The 21065-nt window shown below is 32.6% G+C and overlaps 2 long non-coding RNA genes across 3 annotated transcripts in view; one reads left to right on the forward strand and one right to left on the reverse strand.

Moving 5' to 3' along the window:
- LOC117120071 overlaps positions 1-21065 on the forward strand; it is a 104477-nt gene that overhangs the window by 52222 nt on the left and 31190 nt on the right. For both annotated transcript variants that reach the window (XR_004447287.1, XR_004447288.1), the window contains exon 3: positions 4296-4466. This is a non-coding gene — a long non-coding RNA (uncharacterized LOC117120071). The remainder of the gene's footprint in view (positions 1-4295; positions 4467-21065) is intronic.
- Positions 4501-7753, reverse strand: LOC117120072. The gene is made up of 3 exons (XR_004447289.1): positions 7188-7753; positions 4810-4925; positions 4501-4595 (listed from the first exon to the last, which is right to left on the reverse strand). It is a non-coding gene; the product is annotated as an uncharacterized LOC117120072 (long non-coding RNA).

Consider the following 21065-nt stretch of genomic DNA (forward strand, 5'->3'; position numbering starts at 1 on the left):
ATGGATTGATACTTTATACCAACCTCATTACGAGGATTAGGGAGTGGAAGTTGTTAGTCGTGAGAAAAAGTTCTACTGTCTCAGGAATTGGACCCATGACCCGGGAATTAGAAGGCAAGCACCTTAACCACTAACCAACTGCACTTTCTGCAAAAAAAAGTAATCATAATCTTAATCTCGAAAGCTCCGATGAGGGCAGTATAATAGAGGCAGTAGAGTAAAGGATCTATTTATCAATCGGATTAATAAATCAGCCAAGTGTTTCATCGGAGCTAAAAACGCTAAGCCCCACCCCTTGGATACTGTTGCTAAGGTCCCACAAAACGACGGTGTTGAAACATACGCAAACACATGCTTTTGTGGGACAACGTGTGTGCTTGTTGGACATGCGCATATTCCTGGCACAGTTTTCATTGGTCGGTTGTTAAAGTTTAACACTCCTGAAAGGCCCATTGACACAGAAAGTATTTTCTTGTTATAATTACCAATTAAAAATTTATCTCTCTTCTTTTTTTGCTCATTTCTAGGTGCTCCACTGTCCATGTAAACCAAATCGTCCTCTTTTCTATTCATGTATCTTTTCTCCAAAATTCACAACTTTTACTTTTGGCCGTACCTCTTGGTTTCTCATTCTCTCCTGTCTTTTCATCCCTCTAATTGTTGCAGACATCTCATCTCTGTCACTTTCAACTTCTTTACATGCTTTTCTTTCACTGCCCACATATAGCCCATAGAGAGGTACGTCTTCATGGTCTTGCGTACACCATCCTTAATATCCACTCTCTTATTACTTAGTTTGCCAATATTATCAAACCATTGGTTAATATTACTGTTATTAATTAATAACAGAGCAAGTGAGCAATATAATTTCCATAATTTGGATAATAAATTAATCTGTATTACCCATCAGTGGCAGATTCAGTAATGGATTTTCACAGATAGAGGATCCACCAGATGCAGATGATTAAGGCACCTCTAGATGGCTGGGAATTTCACTCTCAGATTTGCTTTTCTCCAGTATTTTTTTTTTTTTATTCTGAAAAATTTTGTTGGGAGGAAACAATGATTCCATCACACCACTGACCGCCTCTAAAATGCCTACCACCCCCACTTAGATTTCTAAATCTACAACCCTGCAATACATTATGCATTGGTAGTATTTATACGGGTGCGTTCGAGCCATACACGCCTATTAAATTCCGTGTATATGACAGGTAAACGCACGGCTTTACATCACGGGGGGTCCCCGCATTCGAGCACAAACTTATTTTGTCTAACCGTGTAAAAATTTACCTCGGAAATATTCGTTTGAGGTCAGCGAGGAAATAGTATATCCCATCATGCCACGCAATATTTACGTTTCTAACCATGCTTCACGCACTTGTACTGTACTCCCTGCGCAAATACTTCAGTTTATTGGTGATCTGTGTCACCGTCAGCTTTCCCCTAAATTTTTTTTCTATCTTTACATTTATTTCTTTGTAAATACCGCTGTTTCGGCGGGTGCCGTCCAGTTGTCTTTGTATTCTGTCTCCCCCCACAATGAGAGAAGGTAACGTATCATAGGTTCGGTTTACACAGACATGTTGAAATGATGAAGATGATGCTATAAAACAGGGAGTTGTTATAACAACTCCCTGCTATAACATTAACAACAAGTCAGCGAATGCATTTGTTTTTGTAAAACTGGACAGCCTATGGTTTTCGCGCGTGTTGAATTGAATTCATGTTGACCGCCAGACGGTAGAGTCATTAAAACATGATTAATGGTCGCGATAATGGCCTTTGACAGTGATACACGGTTCTATAACCCTAAATTTGGTGGTCAAAACAGGTGAGCGTGTTCCAGATGTTTTTTACATCTTACCCCCGTTCGAGCCACGCACTGCATTTAACTTCCGTGTAAATACACGGACCTCGCACGGATATTTTTCTGGCTCGAGCACCCTAAGAGGATATGAAAAAAAAAAAAAACAAACGGACCTTGTGGGACAATATGTACTTGAGTGGGAAACAATATTGTGGTCGCTTCCTTTTGTCAGTCCTATTGTGGTGGACTGAACATTAATGATTTGTGATCAATCCAAGTATTTGGAATCTGTCAATATTTTGTTTATTTTCTGGGATGCTAGATTATAATTTGCTAACAAGACACTTCTTTCTCTTGTTTGCCACAATTGCTCTGTCAATTTGAATATTTGTGAAAAGATGATGAAGGCATTCGAAATATGTCTACATCAGTAAAAGGGTTACAAGTCAAAGGTCGAAATATATTATAAAAATTGTTGAAATCTTGAGGGAATATGGTGACATTTCTATGGCTTTAAGTGACAAAAATGAAATTTTATTCTCTTTTTTGTGCAACCACTTTTACAGTAGTTTGATGTTCAGATTAAAAATAATCATAAAATCGTATTGTAAGAAGAGAATTAATTTTTAACACTCTGCCTGCCAGGGGTTTGAAAAAATAGACTTTTTAGCAAATTTTAACACTTTTCCGAAGCTCGTTGAGAGTGTGTATGTGATCAGGTTGACATGTAGTGAATACTACAAGAACTACAAACATTTTAGCTTTACAATGGTACCAAACACTTTAATATTCTAATCTCAAACTGTGACCCGTAACAGTAAAATGGAAATGACTCACTTTTGGAGATATACACAATTTCACGAAGCTGAGATAATCGCAATTTCGTGGAAGTAAATCAATAACGCTCTACGATAATGTAAACAAACAAATAGTGAAATACTTACGGTCCAGACTGAATATAATGTTCAAATTATTTCTACATGTGAGTAATTACCCCATCTATCGGATTCTGTAAAAAAACCTGAAACACGGAGATCTCCGTGTGTGGCGGTCAAGCGTTGTGGATAGTGTGTTAATGTTACATTTAGTAATCTTACTTTAACTAATCTAACTTTAGTTAAACACTGTAAAGTTTGTATAAATCATGGGGTGTTCTTTAACAAAATAATTTACCCTAACAAGTAACGTCAGATAAAAATAAATATCAAAATCAGAAAATCAATATTAAAAGTTGCACTATTGAATAATTCAAAATAATACTAAAAAAAGGGGAAGTTAGGAGTTCCTTTTTCAAAGAAAAACAATCTAAAAATGTTCATAGATACAGTAGGCCTCTCTCACATTTCGTACTGCGCATTCAAGAAGTTTGGCACTCTAGTTTGAGATTCTCCAAGTGCTTATAACACTTGTTGATCTTGTGTTATAGTTTCTCTGGAGAAGAACAAAAATGTTTAAACACATTGCACAACTGATTTTTTAAGACACAACCATTTTTGAATGTTAAAAAACTGAGGCAAAAAGGAGTGGTTTCACCCCTTTCCCCCCTCCCCCGAATTTTAAATATTTGAAAATGGGTATCTCAGTAACTGCTCTCAAGTTTTCGTTAAACACATTTTTTTGTGTCTTAGAAACGTTACAGTTGTTGTACAACATAGCAAGCAATTTTTTTTCTGCCGGAGCCGAATCTAATTGTACAGTTGAGTACAGTAGCACGTTACAACCGTATGGTATCTAATATAATTTCTCGGTATAATATAATGGTTTTGCGACAGCTATTATTTATTTATATATAATGAAATGTAAAAGCAGTTATTTTTTGAAGTCATTTCCTTATTTATATATAATGAAATCAGTGAACTTATTATATATAAATAATTGTAAGTTACTTGTCATTATAATGATTTGTTACCTTTTCAATATTTATATATAATGGAGTCAGTGAACTTATTATATATAAATAATTGTAAGTTACTTTTCATTATTTATATATAATGATGTGTTACCCTTTCCTTATTTATACTGTATATAATGAAACCAGTAACCTGATTATATATAAATAATATTTGGTTACCCTTTCATTATTTATATATAATGAAATCAGTAAACTAATTATATAAAAATAATGAAACCGTTAACGCAATTATTTACATATAATCTTTTAGACCTAAATGCATTATATATAAATAATGGGTGATCTATTCAATTATATTTTAAATGATGAATTATATATAAATAATTGTGTTAAATAATAAATTTACACTTGGCGCCTCATATAGATTATGTATTAATCCTTTTGGTACGTTTTTTCATGTTTGTGTTGAGTGGATAGAGGTCTTCATAATATGCGCTCTATAAGTCGACCTTTATTATTATTAATATAATAATGCCAACGATATAGAAATAAACATCAGCCAATAGTTTCATAAAAAAACATTAAAAATGACGTTGTTTATTAACAAAGATATTATCTTTACTACTCTTTCAGATGCTTTGACGAAAAGATGTGGTAATGACATAAGAACCTACAGTAGAGGGAATAACTCAGAACCTTCTACCTAGTCGATGGCATAAATAACTTTTGTCAACAGAAAGTGGAAGAATGGAAGAAAGTAGACATTGATTCCAGTAAACACTGCATATCTTCAAATTAAGCTTGGTAAGTTATTTACTATTTGCGGTGCATCAGTTGTGGATCAGGCGCTCCACTATAAGGTCGTGGGTTCGTATCCCATGTTGGCCATTCACTTATATTCTTGTGTGGGGCACTTTGTCTACTTTGCCACCACTAAAAAAGAAGTATAAATCTTTTAGGTATTTGTTTTACACTGAAATATTTATTCATTCTTAAATAATAATAATAGTACTCAATATTTGTGCAGCACTTAATGTTTATAAACCTTGAGGCACTTAACAACAATATAAATGTAAAAATAAACAAAGTGAAATAAAATAAATAAAGTACAACCCAATTGTAAGATTAAAAAGTCAAGTGGTCTCACCTACTGCTGGCTTGATTAGTAAGGTACCTCAGGGAAAATAAGAAGTTCCACATTGTGTCCAACCATATCCAAGAATTTTGTTTCCTTGTTTTAGCAAGTTTTATTTACTGAAAGATCTTTAAGGAAGAGTGAAAAATATAATAAAAATATGCTTTCTTATTTAATAGCAAAATGTTTTTTTTCAAAAGGATACCAGGTGTAAGAGAAAATATATAAATACCAAATTTCGTTGAGAAATAAAAAATTGTGAGACAAAAAGTACTTGAGGGCGCTAGGCCCTTGCTTGAAAACCCAATAATGTTTTTGTATAAAGAAAGAGATGTGACGATTTAAAACAATTTAGTATTTAATTAGACTGAGACCGATGATTTTTTATTATTTATCAATTCCGAGGAAAAATTAAACATCATATTCTTAGGAAAGATATGGTGGTGATGAGTCGGATGAAAATTAAATATCTATTTTCCCCCTGAAATTAACAATTTTTCTGCACAGGCCAAAAATATTTTATATTTATTTCATATAATCATCATTGTCATGAAACAAGGTACTGTATAACTAAAGAAAGTTTTGTCTAATGGTTGGCCCATACTAGAGGCTTCATCTAGGAAGTAAACTAAAACCTCACTTATGTTTCATACCCATCACTTACTATCAACATCTGTATGGGTGGGGGGGGCATAAAAATGGGTAGGGCCAAATTGAATTATTTTTTAACTTAACACCAAGGGCCACGCCTAGACTAGGACGTTTCCAGTGTGCTTTAAAAAAAAAATCAAGCACTGCTGTTGTCACTTTATAGTCTCAGTTTTAACATTACTAATTCTTATAGATGATGGGTGTTTGGCCATAAATTGAAAGTAATTGTACTGTATTTTAGCCAGAGGTGGTTGCTTGGTGGGCTGCAAACATAGGGTTTTTAATTGATTTCATGAACCGCACTTTGCCCACCTGTGATATATTTTCCTACGCATCCGATACCTTTGAATGAATTGTTCCAGAACCATTGGTTTTGTGTCTTTTTTTGTGTAATTATATTTTTGAAGTTAAATTGAAGGACAGATTTAATGGGGAAATTTTGCATTTTTATTTGACGAATCCAAATGTAATGAAGCCAGCAGTACCCACTACCTGTAGGATTCCTTCATTCACGACTAATGTAGGTCACTTTATGTTTGTCCTGGATTTCCTTTTCTCATGAATTCAGGTGCTTTATTTAAGGAATTTATAAAAGTTCTAGGCCCGACTTATACAGGCTACAGTAGTATTTACTGACATTCTTTCTCCCTTTGATTTATAACAGTTTTATTGGTTCTTTCACATTAACTGTCTACACTTTATCAATAGTGCTATGTTGCTATTATAGACTATATCCAGAAATCATATTTGCACTTTTAATTTTCATGAAGTTCAATTTTTGTCCTGAGCCAACTTATTCGCAATCCTATACTCTAAATATGTTTTGTCCAGGCTCAGATACAGTAAATGTAAGCTACCCTGTTGGCTTACAGAGTTAATGTTTTTTTGTTATGAGAAAAGAAAAATAACCCTTTAGGCTTTAAGAAAGCATTTATATATTGTTTGATTCAATCTAAGTGATACTAATTTTCTTTAATTAAAGTTTTCCAAAATATTTTGTTAACTTTTCATTAACCTGACAGATGACTTCCGATAGCTAATTGAAAAACAATTTTTATTTCTACCTCAAGGCATGTATTTCTTTACCTCTTTAAAAATGTGAGTGCTTTACTATCCTTTGTGGGCACTCTTTGACAATGGACTTGGGATCTAGCGTCAGTCACCACTTACAAACAGCCGGTGACTGGTCAACGCTGCTGACCAATTGCCACTTGAATGGCTAATTAAACCTATTTGCCATCAGTTTTCAATTGTTATTTTTTAGTTACTGTTCTTAAAACTTGATTTTATTGGTATTTTTTTAAATGTTTATTGATCTGACATGCCTTTGTAGAGTACGTCATCTGTTTTACTATAGGAAAGCAGATAGAAAAAAGAAAAGGTCATGCAGATATCATAGAAAGTACATTAGAATAATTAGGTAATGCCTAGATAAGTGAGGTTGGGTGGTATTGGCATTTTGTATATTGTACTTATGCTGTTTTGTTACAGTATTATAACATAAATAAAATGAAGTTGTGTAAACTAATCAAGCCAAGTAGAGGATTGAAATTTAGATACTTTATTTTATATCAAGTTTGGCAATTAAATTTGTAAAATCTGAATTCTGATTTAGCAATCAGAACAAAACATTGTGACTGCCACTTGGGTCTTGAAGACTCTTGCAATTGCAGGAGCCCAGAAATCAGCATGTTTTCCCACAATCCAATGAGCAAACAAAAATCTTACAGAAAACTAACCTACGGTGTCTCCTAAATTCAGAATGTATGAATTGTCTCTCAAGTCATCTGGCAATTCCTATCTTCATGCATATATATGGTCATATGGCGGTCATATGACCATTGTACGATGAATCAAACTCGGCTTCTGTTAAGTGCTAGACGACGTGACGCGACGCTATCTGCTGATTGTCAGTGCCTTTCTGAACGAGTCATCATTAAACATGATCTCGTGGCCTGACTTAAGAGAGCTCATTAAATCAGATCCTCCGGAAGTCGCCTCACCAAACTTTGGACCCCTGCTATCAATAAACCTGGTTAATAATTTTAATAAAATATATTGGGCAAATTTGTTAAACAGACAATTTTTTTATGGTCACAGGAAACATTGTATTAAACTATCATTGCTTACAATTTAATTTTCTCTGGGAAACATTGCCTTCAAATATTAAAACGAAAACAAATTGCAATGAAGGTTGTCCATTAATTATTAACTGAGCAAAAAACACACGTTAAAATAATCATAGAGAAACACATGAACAACTCCTCAATATGTTTCTTGACACATACTAAAAGTACTGAAAATGGGCTAGTACATTGCTGTGTATAGGGCAATTTATATTGCATCATGGAGGAATCTTTCACGTGTTTCTACATTATATATATATATATATATNAGTTCCATATAACCCATGTGATAAAGGAGCAGCTAGGGCTGTCTCTTATACACATCTAAGATGTGTATAAGAGACAGGTGTAAATATTTTATTCATCACCTCAATTGTGTAGTATTTTTACTCAATATTTTACAAATAACTTTGCTCTTAATTCAGCACTTGCTGCAATTGAGTGATTTTATGTTTATATTTATATTTTTTGGATGTAAATAAAATAATCCTGAATTATTATTAAATATTTTATATTTATTCAAGAATGTATTGGTTTATTTGTGAGGTAAGAATAAAAAAAAATAACATTAACATTCGGTAGATTCCATGGCAACAGTAGGCAGAAATAAAAATATTTAAAAACATTTTTTTTTCTAATAATAATAAAAATTTTTTATTCAAAATTGTCAGTGTTCATGAAACAAAAAATCTTGCGTTACTTAATCTAAAATTTTGTTCAGACTATCAAATTTTGTTTGACAAAAACTTGTTGTATGCCCGTAGCAGGATGTGATGTCATCATGACCATATTTAGGTATGTCACATGTTTTCGTCAATAAAATTTGGGATTTGGACAACGCCGTAGCCAGCATGAGGCAGATGAGGAGCTTGTTCTGTCTGGAATTTCCTTCAGTTTATTAAAATTTTCTGAATGTATTTACTGTATTTAACTTGAAAAGTCCAGTTTCCATTGACTTAATCCAGCCAGTGTTTAGAATAGAACCCAGGAATTTTATGGTTTTTCGGACACAGAAAAAAGTGTCTAGGCCCTAGAGCTTGCACCAAATCCCCACTCCACAATGCCCGGTGTTTGCATCCCCCTCCCCCTAAAATTGTTGGCTTTCCTCATGTTTTTTTTTTATTTTATCCTTTCTGGCTACGGCCCAGTTGCATGAGAATGAACAGCAAAATATAATTCAAGGAATTCACATCAATCTTACATTGGCTTATTTCACATTAAATGTTCCATGAATTTTGACTCATACTAATGTAGTACTATGCTGTCTTGGGAGAGATATACAGTCTGTGGTTTGCCAGGGTCACCTATGATTTCTATGATTTTGACCATCAATAAACTTTCTGTCAAAAAAATATTATACGGGGAAAAAATCAGAATCTAGGAAAAGCATTTTGAGAATGTCCTTGTTTTTACTTTCGAATTAGTTTATAACTTATTTCAAAACCAAATCCATTGTTATAGCATTTCTACCAAACTATGACAATAAAAATATTAAACATTTTATTTATAATGTTTTTGTTCAATAGATATCACCACCACCATCATCTTTGTAATTCATCATCATGGTTTTAAGGCATATTGTTATTTAAAGGAATATTGAGCTAATAAAACTGGAAAAATTTGATTTAAAACTTCAAGATACAGTACGTGGCTGTTGTGCTAAGCTCCTCCCCTTGGATATTGTTGCTAAGGTCTCAGAAACTGAAAGCATTTATAAATGTGATTATTTTGTGGGGCGTCTATGATTTGTTTTACTTGAAACTTGTTACATTTTTTGGGGGGGAGGGGGAAAATGGGGAGTTGTGAAACTAGGGAGCTGCAAGTTTTTTTGGGGGCATGCGTTTGATAAATGCCACCTTGTCACACTCCTGCTACTGAAAAATATATTACATGTTCATTATTTTTTTACTAATTCGGCACCAAGGACTACTTTAGAAAGCAGTAATTATCCTTGAATAATTATACCTAGAATAAAGAAATATCAAATAGATAAATTAGACTAGTGTCCTAATATTCTCATTCGATGGAATGTATGATAGATTTGGGATGAATTTTGATACTGTTAATAATGGAAAGTTAACATACATATTTCTGCTGCTATTATGTGGTTCTTGCTATAAGTATGTGGGCTTTGCTAGATTACGTGCGTTCATCGATGCATTTCGTACTTTCATCCAAACCTGATACATTGTTTGACCACTTCCTTTGCGACGTCTCCAAAATATTAAAACATTTGACACGGATATGAAGAAGTACAAGACAAGGTTTAACTGCATGTATCCGTATGTAAGCTAGCCTAAGATAGATGGTTTATGTGAACAGAATCGAACAAGTCCCACGGATTATTCACAAAAAGTTTCATTATCTTTTTCTCTGTGTGTTCTTAACTCTGACATAATTTAAGATCAAGGGTCTCTTGTGTTGGGGTCGACCCACTCCCTATAATATAATAATTTATTTAGATAATATTTAGTGGCACTCAGCCGCGTAGGCAGTGCATGCATACAAAGAAAAGTAACAATTACGCCTACAATAATTAGTCATTTACAAAAATATACGAATAAAAAAAACAAATATAGTACTAACAACTAAAATGAACTCTCAATCCACAAAAAACCAACATTAACAATAAAATATAAGGAAACATATCACAGTAACAGATATAAGGTTAAAATACAACATTTCTGTGTAATTATCTGTGCATACTGTAGTCTGATAGGCCCTACTATTAATATTACTGTAATAGTAATATGGTAACTGAACTATAGTAGAAGGATGAGAATAAAATTTAGTCTTTTAATTTTTAAAGCATTAAAGAAATAACATTGCATTCTTGATTACTATTAAGCACTAATAATTACTTTAAATATTAAAGTACTTAATTGCATTCTGATTAGTACTTTAGTATGTTGTAATAATAGTAACAGAAATAATAGTAACATAGTCAAAGCTTAGTAATTAACAATTAGAAATAATAATAGTAAATTTATAATAGTATGTATAATAGAAATTTAGTAAATTAAAATAACACAAATTTAGTATTAAAATAAGTAATAAACTAGTTATAGTAGTAATAATAATAATAATGCTAATTTGAGAAATTTGTATTCTTTGAGAAAAGTCATTGTAGCATATCAATCATGATAATTGTATTTGAAAAATGTTTTTCAATTCTCTTGGAATTTTGTACATTTTTTTCATGCTTGTTTTTGATCATAAAACAAGATTTAATCTCTTTAAGAATGTAGGTTTTAGCAGACCCTGGATACCATATGGGTAGTAATGGTAGCAGTATAGAAATTTAGTAAATAAAAATAACATTAGTAATTTAGTATTAAAATAAGTAATAAATTCCTTATAGTAGTAATAATAATAATACAGTAATATTAATTTGTGGAATTTGTATTCTTTTAGAAGTCATTGTAGCATTATTAATCATGATAATTGTTGATAATGTTTTTTCAATTCTCTTGGAATTTTGTATATTTTTTTTCTTGTTTTTGATCATAAAAAAAAAGATTTAAAATCTTAAAGAATGTGGGTTTTAGCAGACCCTGGATACCAAATTTTTCAGCTCCCATATCTAGCTTGATCACTCCCAGACCAAAGTTTTTGCAGAAAGCCTAGACATTTTTGGAAGATGTAGAAGTATAAGTGCATAATATTCACACAACACATATTTAAGAGGAAACAAATCAAGATGTCAAAAGTCTTTGATGTGACACCGACCAGAGATCGTCTGGGGTCAGCTTCAGCTATAAATCTCGGATGCTGAGAAAGTGGGGCACACCTTGTTGAGTTGGCAGCCTGGGAACATGAACTAGTGGTTGTTTTGTTGTTTCAGCGAATTAACCATTTGCCCCTCACTCATTTTCATGCCACCTATTATTTCATGTACCGTGCTCTATTCATGTTATGATAACTAAAATTAACTTCCAGCAGTCTGTTTATTTTTAGCTTCTCTTTTTTTTTTTTTAACAAGATCAATTCAATGGGACTTTTGGCGGCAACAAAAGCTATGTTATTCTCAGTCGTATATCTATGGTGTATTATAATCATTACTTAACAACCATAAGTTATTTTTAACGCCAGTCTGCTGTCATTAATAGCAGCACTATTTTAAGCACTTGTCTTCCTATAGATTCCAATTAATTCATGATTTATGTCTGTTGCTATTAGAAGAGAAAAGTTTATATTAACAACACATTTATCAGTTGCGGATTCAATGTGGGGTTCCAGCTGCCCCTACCCCCTCCTAAATTGTTTTAAATATTATTAATAAAAATGGAAAAAAAAAAAAAAGGCATTGAGAATGCCATTTCCGGCTCTAATTATAAGTGTTCTTACCAAGTCTATGTGATTAAGACACTCCATTATTATTATTATTATTATTATTATTATTATTATTATTATTATTATTATTATTATTATTTTATTGTTATTATTATTGTTATTATTTTTATTATTTTTATTGTTGTTATTATTATTATTATTTCAGGTATATTTTATTCAAAATATACATTCAACAATTCATACAAGAATAATAAAATTATTATATACAATTTCAAACAAATTCAAGTGGTCAAGACACTCCATCTGTGAAAGTCCCTCCAAGAGCCCCCTCTATTTTTGCTTTGATCCGAAATCTTTTCATTTCATCGACTTGGGCACTGAAATTATAATACATCATGCAATATAAGAAGTGAACAAATGATTGTGTATAGACATGCATTATATATATACATTCAATAAATCATTCTAAATTCGTCTGTATGCATATTACCATCGCTACTTTATAAATAACACTAGGAAAAAAGTAAGGGACAAAAAAATGATCATAAAGTGGGCCGCTTAATCTGATTAAATAAAACATAACTGGTTGCATACTGGTAGCTCAGCGAGTAGATAGGTATTTGAAGAACAACTCATAAAAAGAAATAATATAATTGAGAAGACCACAAATATGACAAGTTTCATTCACAATAAAGACTGATTTCACAGCTTGAGGCTATTCAATTCTATAAATAGTGACACATTTTATTAACAAATTTTTACAAGCTGTTATATATAGGTTTCAGCATCTATTTCTAGCAAATATAATTGAAGGTTTATTTTTGAAGATTCATTAATAAATAAGAATTGTTTTGGGCAAGTTGGCCATTGATCATGTGATCCTGCTTGTCCATGCAGGGCTGTAACCAGGTTAATGTGCAGTGGGGGTGGGGGGATTCTTACAGGCCAAGTTTAACTCAGAGGCGTTTGCTTAATAAACAAAGTTTATAAACTACTACTACAGTAGTAAACTGGTCGGGGGGGGGGGGGGGGGGAGGTTTGTTGGACCAAAACCCAAATCCCGCCCCCTGCTTTACTGGCCTCCCATGTTATGGATTTGTGATTGAAGTAAATTAATGGAGATACTCAATTTTACTCACATTGTGGCAATTACTTGAACAATTTATATACTTTTGTTATGGATATTTATATCTGGAATAAGAAAATGAATGCATGAGTAGCAAATTAGTATAAAATTCATCTTTTATTTTAAACATTATTCATATGGTGGAGCATGTGGTATGAAAGTTTCTTTTTATTGGACAATAGCACATCATAATTTATTTGGGGCAAATTATATCCCAGTTTACATTTGGGAAAATAGTAGCCATTAATTGACATTCATTTTGCAAAGTATTAGCCCATCATTCATTTAGGCAAGTACCTGTAGTAGTTCATTAATAAATTGAGTTGCTATTACTTTATTATTTATCTGGGCTACTAGTAGCCAATATTCATTTATGCTAATAATGTACGATCTGGGCAAGTATTAGCCCTTTATTTTTTAGTAGTCTTAGTATTCTTTACATCGATTTAAAAATTTTGATCATGACCAAACACTTTTTCAGTTTATTCTTAGCCTTGCAGAGCAACTGCTTAATCCTTAAGAATGTTTCTACTTAACCCATGATAATCTAACCTTTCCTAAGGATCTGTCTTCATTATAAGTATATACTTCTCTGTATTTACATTTTCTTAGATTCCTATTGAATATAACATGCTGTGGCTCAAATATAATTCTATGAAAAATATCATTATGAATCATTATCATCTTTAATCATAATCATTATCATCATCATTGTCAATCATCAATTATCATATGATCATGAATATCCATAAAATAAATCATCATCGTCGTCATTGTCAATCATCAATTATCATCATTATCAATGATATCATGGATCATAAAATATATCATTGTCATCTTCAACATCATAGTCATTGTCAATCATTAGTTAACATTATCAATCATCATAAATATTCATAAAATACATCATTTTCATCTTTAGTCATTGATCTTCATGACATGAGAATTTTTATACAATATTTTTTTTACATTTTTTGCAACAATAGTATAATAATTATTCAATGATGAAATGGTTCCTTTTAAAAAATTATAAAATGCAATATATATTATCTGTTAAGTCCAATGAATCTCTTTTTTTAGCCATATCAAGTTGATGATATTTCACGATCAACTTTTTATTTTTAGATTTATAAGATTTTATCAGAATTATTGTTTATTTTGATTAGAACACTATAGACAAAGATATGAGGACTAAGGATTGTTGCCATGGAAGCAGCACACCCCTTTATCATATTTCACTGGGCTAGGGAGACAACTGGGCGGACATAAAATTGAATTAAATAGATTTTAATATCGGTCTACAGCATTGGTACCCTTAGGGTTTTGGTGAGAACTCTGAAATCATGTGGTCGTTGAATGTCTATAGAATCAGTATTTAATTACTAGCCATTGGTTGATAGCTCAGTCCGCTGGTGCTGCATCGCAAGGCATATCGAGTTGTTTAATTTCCAAAAAAAGTCGTGACAAATCAAAGGGTTTGAGGACATTTGAGGACTTTAACGAGAAAATTCATCTGCGATTTGTTGATCCAAGCTGGTAGGTGAGAAGCTTGATGGAGAATGAAACACGATAGTAAAGTAATTATCGTTCTTGAAGAGAGAACAATAACAAAGGGTAGACCACTCCCGGGGCCAACACGTATTAATCGGCTGTGATCATTTGTCATTAGTTAACAGCCAATCGCAACGTGGTAATGATTGTTTTCACAGTTTGTCTAGCGTATGATGTTGTTAATTGAGGATTGGTTTCTTAGTATCGGTGTTTGATTTGCGGCGCGTGCTTTGCAAGTATTACTAATTAAATGTCAATCGTGTAATTACTCGGCTTGACGTCTGAGCAAAGTTCGTTCATGAGTCACATGACGTCAGTTTCAGATTTCATCAAATGAAATTAAAATTAATGGCTATAGAAGGAATTTTAGTAAATATCTAATAATGATGATGCTAGAAATAAATGTTATTAATAGCAATAATAAATACTATAAATGTTATAAATATAAACCTACTTACATTCGTCCTGTTAAGATTTGAACTCCGCCTTTTTGTTTTAGTATTTTAAATATAATAAATTCGTTGAATAGATTGAAATTGCTTTTAAGTTTTAAAATCATAAAAAAAAATTTAATTATGTGATATATGTTGTAACAATAAAAACAATATTATTCAACTTTTCATGTGACAGATAACCAAAATCAGTTTTTACTAATTTACAAGATTTATTACAATAAACATTTAAATTGATGATTGCTATTAACTTGGCAAGGAGTGCAAGACCCCTCCAACTAAAGACCATATAATTAAAGACTACTTTTCTTTGGTCCCAAATGTATACCTATCTTTTATCTTTATTATTCTAATTAGAGACCAAAGATGCTAAAGGCCATGGAAACCCATCCCAAAAGTGGTCTCTAATTAGAGGGATATATGCATTATACAGTATATCGTTTTTATTTTTAATTGAAGCTAATAACATAATTAAAAATAAACACACAAACAAAATACATTGAATGTAGAAACAATGGTCTAAATTTGAGAATGGCTACAGTACATATGACATTGGGTGTCTCGAGGTAAAAGGCTGCCAGGTAGTCACGGACCACACCCATACGCAATTCAGCAGAATGAAGCTGCAAGATGGGTTTAATATTCTCCTACCTTTACCTTTATATACAGGTCTCCTTCCAATAAAGAACACTTTTGGGACCTGGATTTTCATGGTATACCATCTTCGGTCTCTAATTAAAATAATAAAGATAAAAGACATCTGTTAATACAGGACCACAGAAAAGTGGTCTTTAATTAGAGGTGGTTCTTAATTGGTTGGTCTTTAATTAGAGGGAGACCTGTACTATGAATTCCATTTTTCTATAACTCAACACAGATAGGCAGGACCTTTAATTAATGTTAATTTATGACAGCTGAATTTGTGATGGACCAACTTTTGCAATCTTTCCCATCTTAGCATACTGATTCTAAATCTAATTAAGGCAGATCCAATCCCCTTTCCCTGGTTCCTTAATCCCTATTCCTTCCTTGGAAAATATCTTGATCTGGTTTTCATCTGTGAAAGTACTGATACGTAAGTTGGTAGCTGTTCCCGATAAATCCACTTGCATAACCATCCGCAAACATTTGTAATTTCATCGATTTGAAATTACTGGTTTCTGGTTTGTAATATTGACACACAGCAGTATTTTACTGCAACTCAGTAATTCAATTTAGACAGAAATTACTTTGGGAAAACCTAGCTGGAACATCCTCCCAGAGAATGTGTACAGCTGCCCCATGTCAAAGGTTAAACCTATAATCTGAAAAAAAAAAAAAAACATTTCATTTCAGGTTTTAGAAGCTTAGCATTGTATGTGACACTTTTATGAAATGAAGTACTTCTTAAATATATGATTATATGAGTTTGTTGGTAATATAATATGAAAGTTAATACTAAGCCCCAATAAAAAAAATTATTAGTTTTATCACCCTCGCACACATGTATTTTATGGTACTGAAAAAAAAAAAAAAATTGAATTTTTTTTTTTTTTTTTTTTTAATTATTTTATTTATTTATTTATTTATTTTTTTTATTATTAAATAGTTAGTAGATATTATTTGCTTTATCTAAATCATGTTTTACTTTGAATATCAATGCACCAGCAAACAACCCAAGGGTGATATTTGGCTGTAATACTAATAGTTATTTTTTTTAAAGTTATTATTATAGTTATCGTTTTATTCTAGAAGTCAACAAATTAGAATTTACAATATTTTGTAAATTAACTGCTAGTTGTGTAATTTAGCATTGTAAGACGAGAATGGCGTGTGCTTAATAATTAAGCCAAGTATCAGGTTCTTAAGTCCCTGGATGATATCTCATCAGACAGCCACAGGTAAGAATTGACCTCATAACCCCCGACCGGGTCCTCCATCGTTCACAGTAACTTCCACTTGTGGCTAATCAGAAATTGATGTCGCGATTATCGTTGACCATTGTCACGAACAACCTATGCGGTTCCGGACTGTACCTGAGACGTCGCGGTTTATCAAGGTGTGTCACGGTGTTCGTCTTCTGCTGGTTTCGCGAGGGGAAACGATCGCTCAGATGGTGCCTGGAGCGGTGAGCCTTTGCCTAGCCTGGGCTCCTAGTGAGCTAAAGCGTTGATTTTCGCCCACTAGGCATCTCCAGCTGGGAAGTCCGTAATCGTTTCTTGCCATTACATTTTGACAGTACTAATGGGTACCTCTTGTATCAACATTACCAATAACCCACTGTGTTCAATGACCCCGAACACTTGCAGTATTTATCTTATCACTGCTAAAAGACTGAAGCATTAGCTGTGAACCTTTCTGCAATTTGAATCAAAACAAAGAATTTTCATCCAAATTTTTAAATGAGCATTTGAAGAAGTATATATTAAAAACTGGAATAGCTACTGTACTGAAGCTAGAATTTGTTGAAATTTAACATGATCAATAGGGAACAGTGGACATTCTCAGAATGAGACTTGCACTAACTCACCTTTTCTGCTCCATTTATTGTTTCCTTTCTGTCTAACTGTTTCTAGTTTTCTGTTCCCTCTTCTGTTATCTGCTTGTTCTTTTTGTGTATCATTGTCTCTCTCTCTTAAATTGGTGCATTGAGACATTGTATAATGCACCATGTAAGTCAAAGTTCGGATTGGATTTGATCAAGGGCAGCTGACGTATCAAAGTTGTAGTGAATATTCACTTAAGCATACCTAAACCTTTATTTGATTTTGTATCAGACTGTGTGTTTTTTTGTTTTTGTTTTTGTTTTTTTGTTTTTTGGTCGAATGAAAATTTCATTTCCATGATTCTCCTTAACTCTTATTCCTGATGACGACATAATTAATGTCGAAATATTGAATCCCAACACGATGGCGTGTATTTCAATACTTGGAGTATGATTATACTTTCTCCTTAACCCAGTCTCTGTGAATTGGAGAGTGGAGTTCTTTTACTAGGCATTTTTATATAAAAAAAAGACTATGAAATTGTAATTGACAAGAACATATGACATGCCTAAATATGGTCATGATGACATCACATCATAACCATATATAGGCACATCATGACTATATATGGGCATACAACAGTTTTTTTAGTCAAAGAAAACTTGATAATCTGGACAGTGCTTAAGACTTGGGGAGGGGAGAATTGGTCATTTGGGATTATTAAAGCCCTGTTAATTATTTATTTATATTGCAAACTAGCTCCCTTTAACTATTCATCGAGGGCCCCCTTCACCTTTGTGCCCTCTCATAAGACCCCCCCCCCCATTTCAAGACTCCTAGATATGCCACTGGGAATCCTCTTCCTTTTTCCTGTAAACATCAAATTCATGCTAAAATAATTTATAGGAATATGAAAATTTCCACTATATAGTATTATTCTATTCCAGTCTGAATTCCATAAAAATATAGGTTTTCACACTTGCCCACTCAGTGAAGGGCTAGTTTAGATTTTATACGAGGCCTCCTAAGATAGGTTACTTTTTTTTTTACTTTGGTGAGTGGGTGTTGAAAAGTCTTATGTGTAATTACTCGAAACGAAAGTCTGTGAGTAATAAAACATAAAACATTAAATGAAATGTCCAAAAATATTGAAATACTGAAACAAGGTTTAAGCAGCAAACAAAAATAAAGTGGGTGTGAACATGAAACTAAATTATCTCCTTAAGTGGCCTTGTAATTGGTTATCAAAACCAGACTAAAAAATGATTAATAATTCCTGTGGTGTGCACAAATATATAAACTTGAATTAAATATTAAGGTCGCTTTTATAATAAAAATTTGGTAGACTAAGTTAACGTTTAGTCCTATCGATAATACCGTAGGCACATTCATTTACTAATTTCTTTTCCTGCAGACTTTGCACCAAAATCGTGTTGATGGATACCGCTAGTTAAAGTGTGTCGTTAACAAGCGCGGAATGCCAAACACTACCGAATCACAGCAGCCTATTAGCTGATTCAATCAATGCAAAATCTTATTTAGTTTTCTAATCACAGTAATCACAACAGATTACTGCAGCCTCCTTCGGTGCTGTCTCTTATACACATCTAGATGTGTATAAGAGACAGAATGTATACAGTATTAGTTTTAATTAACCAATTACTGTTTAGTAGTCATCGGTTGCTATAGTGATATGATCAGTATACTAAGTGCGTATTATATTTACAATTGGTAAAATAGAAATTTCTAAAAATTACAATTACTTAGTTCAATAGTACAGTATTTCATATTTTTTAGAAAGAGAATTTGTAAAGTGTTATTTTGGTTAAGAGTTAGTTTTGGTGGTTTGGGTGGTTGAGCACCACATTATATGAAAGATGTATCAGAGTTCAAATCTATATCTAATAATCGGGACCCAGATTTTGAAGGAGCATTGCCTATGACAGTAAAAGGTCAGGGTGCACCTGCATGTAGGCACCCTAGTCGTGTTCTAGGACAGCTTTTGTTTGGGTGGAGGGGGGGTCTAAGGAACTAATCCTCCTGGAGTTGAGGAACTCTAATAAGTAAGAATTGTCAGTCAGTGTTCTCAGACCTAAATGGGCCAATTTGTAAAAACTCTATTTTTGTTTAGTCCTTTTGTTAAATTTTCCAATCATTTTTGTATTTTTATGTTTTAGCTGGACCACAACAAAAACCAGTGGCTTTGCATTGAGCATGCCATCCAGTATAAAGAAAGTTAAATAAATATATACTCAAATGAATAAAAAGCTGTGTCATATGCAACATGGTATACTGTACTTTCATTTTTTAGGAAACATTTTTTAAACTTGAAATTTTCATCTTTTAAATAGCTGTCAAATCCTTACACGTGTGAGTAGTAAGTGTAACTCTTCACTTGCTTTGTGATACAACTTAACTAAACCGTTGAGGCTTAACCGTACCGGTTCACCTATTCAACAGAGTTGAAGCAGAACTGAGAACATTACGTTTTTCCATAAGCTGCAGAACAGACCAAAAAAGGACAATTACAATACTAATGTATCTCTGTATACTGAAAGCTCCACTGATTAATCTCAGATAAGATAGTATACTGTAATGCATACCGTACTCCATGTATCGGAATGCATGCCATCGTGTCAAGATTCAATATTTCAATTAATTATGTCATCATCATGAATGAAAAATTATTCATATTTGCAAGCTTATAATCACAAGTACCAAAAGTGTTTAACCAATCAAAACATTACCTCTAGTAGGTGACATAGCTATGAATAAACTAAAGATTAAAGCATTCTTACCCAACTGATCAAAGTTACCTACTAAAAATGTTGCTTACTGTCAATAATGTTAGTATTAGAAATTATATTAAACCTAATTTCTTACTTGCATTACAGTCTACATTATTATTTTCATGTCTTGTAAACCTAAAACATATTGGAATGCCTCACAATTTTGAATATGATCATTTATAACGCTATCAGACTAGTTATTAATCATCTATCTGTCTTACCAATATAATCACTATTACAACCTGAACATTTAAAATGATAAACAACAGAGCTCCTATATTCCTTAGGGGTTTGATCTTTAGTAGATATACAATGAGAGACATTTTTCTACTGCCATAAAGTTATGAATTTTACTTTTAGTGTTTCTTTACTTTGTTTAAGCATCTATGTAAAATGGATTCACCTGCCTTTCCTAGATAAGGCAATCTAACCCAGATATTAATCAAGTTATCATCAGTAGGCCTATGTATATATTTAGGTTCATTTAATTTATTGAGTACATACATGGTTTACAACTTTTTAAGGGTACCCATTCCATGACATAAAATTTCTAGTTCTGCTTAAAGTTTATCAGGAGTACACAGTTTGTGGGCTCTTGAAACTATAGTACTGTAAACTACGAATCTTAGAAATCTTATGGTTCCATGGGGCAAAGCTATCATAATGGATATATTGACCTATGTGTGTTTTTACGATGTATATTCATGCTTCCTACCTGTAGTCAAATTGTAAGTCCAGAATATGTATTATATCACTGTTTTCAAATGATTCATAGGTAAAATTAATCTGTTTATGAAAAGCGTTAATGTGATGTG

This window comes from Anneissia japonica, unplaced genomic scaffold, assembly GCF_011630105.1.
Source record: "Anneissia japonica isolate Jap-2015-1 unplaced genomic scaffold, ASM1163010v1 scaffold287777_len348014_cov174, whole genome shotgun sequence".
NCBI classification, from domain to species: domain Eukaryota; kingdom Metazoa; phylum Echinodermata; class Crinoidea; order Comatulida; family Comatulidae; genus Anneissia; species Anneissia japonica.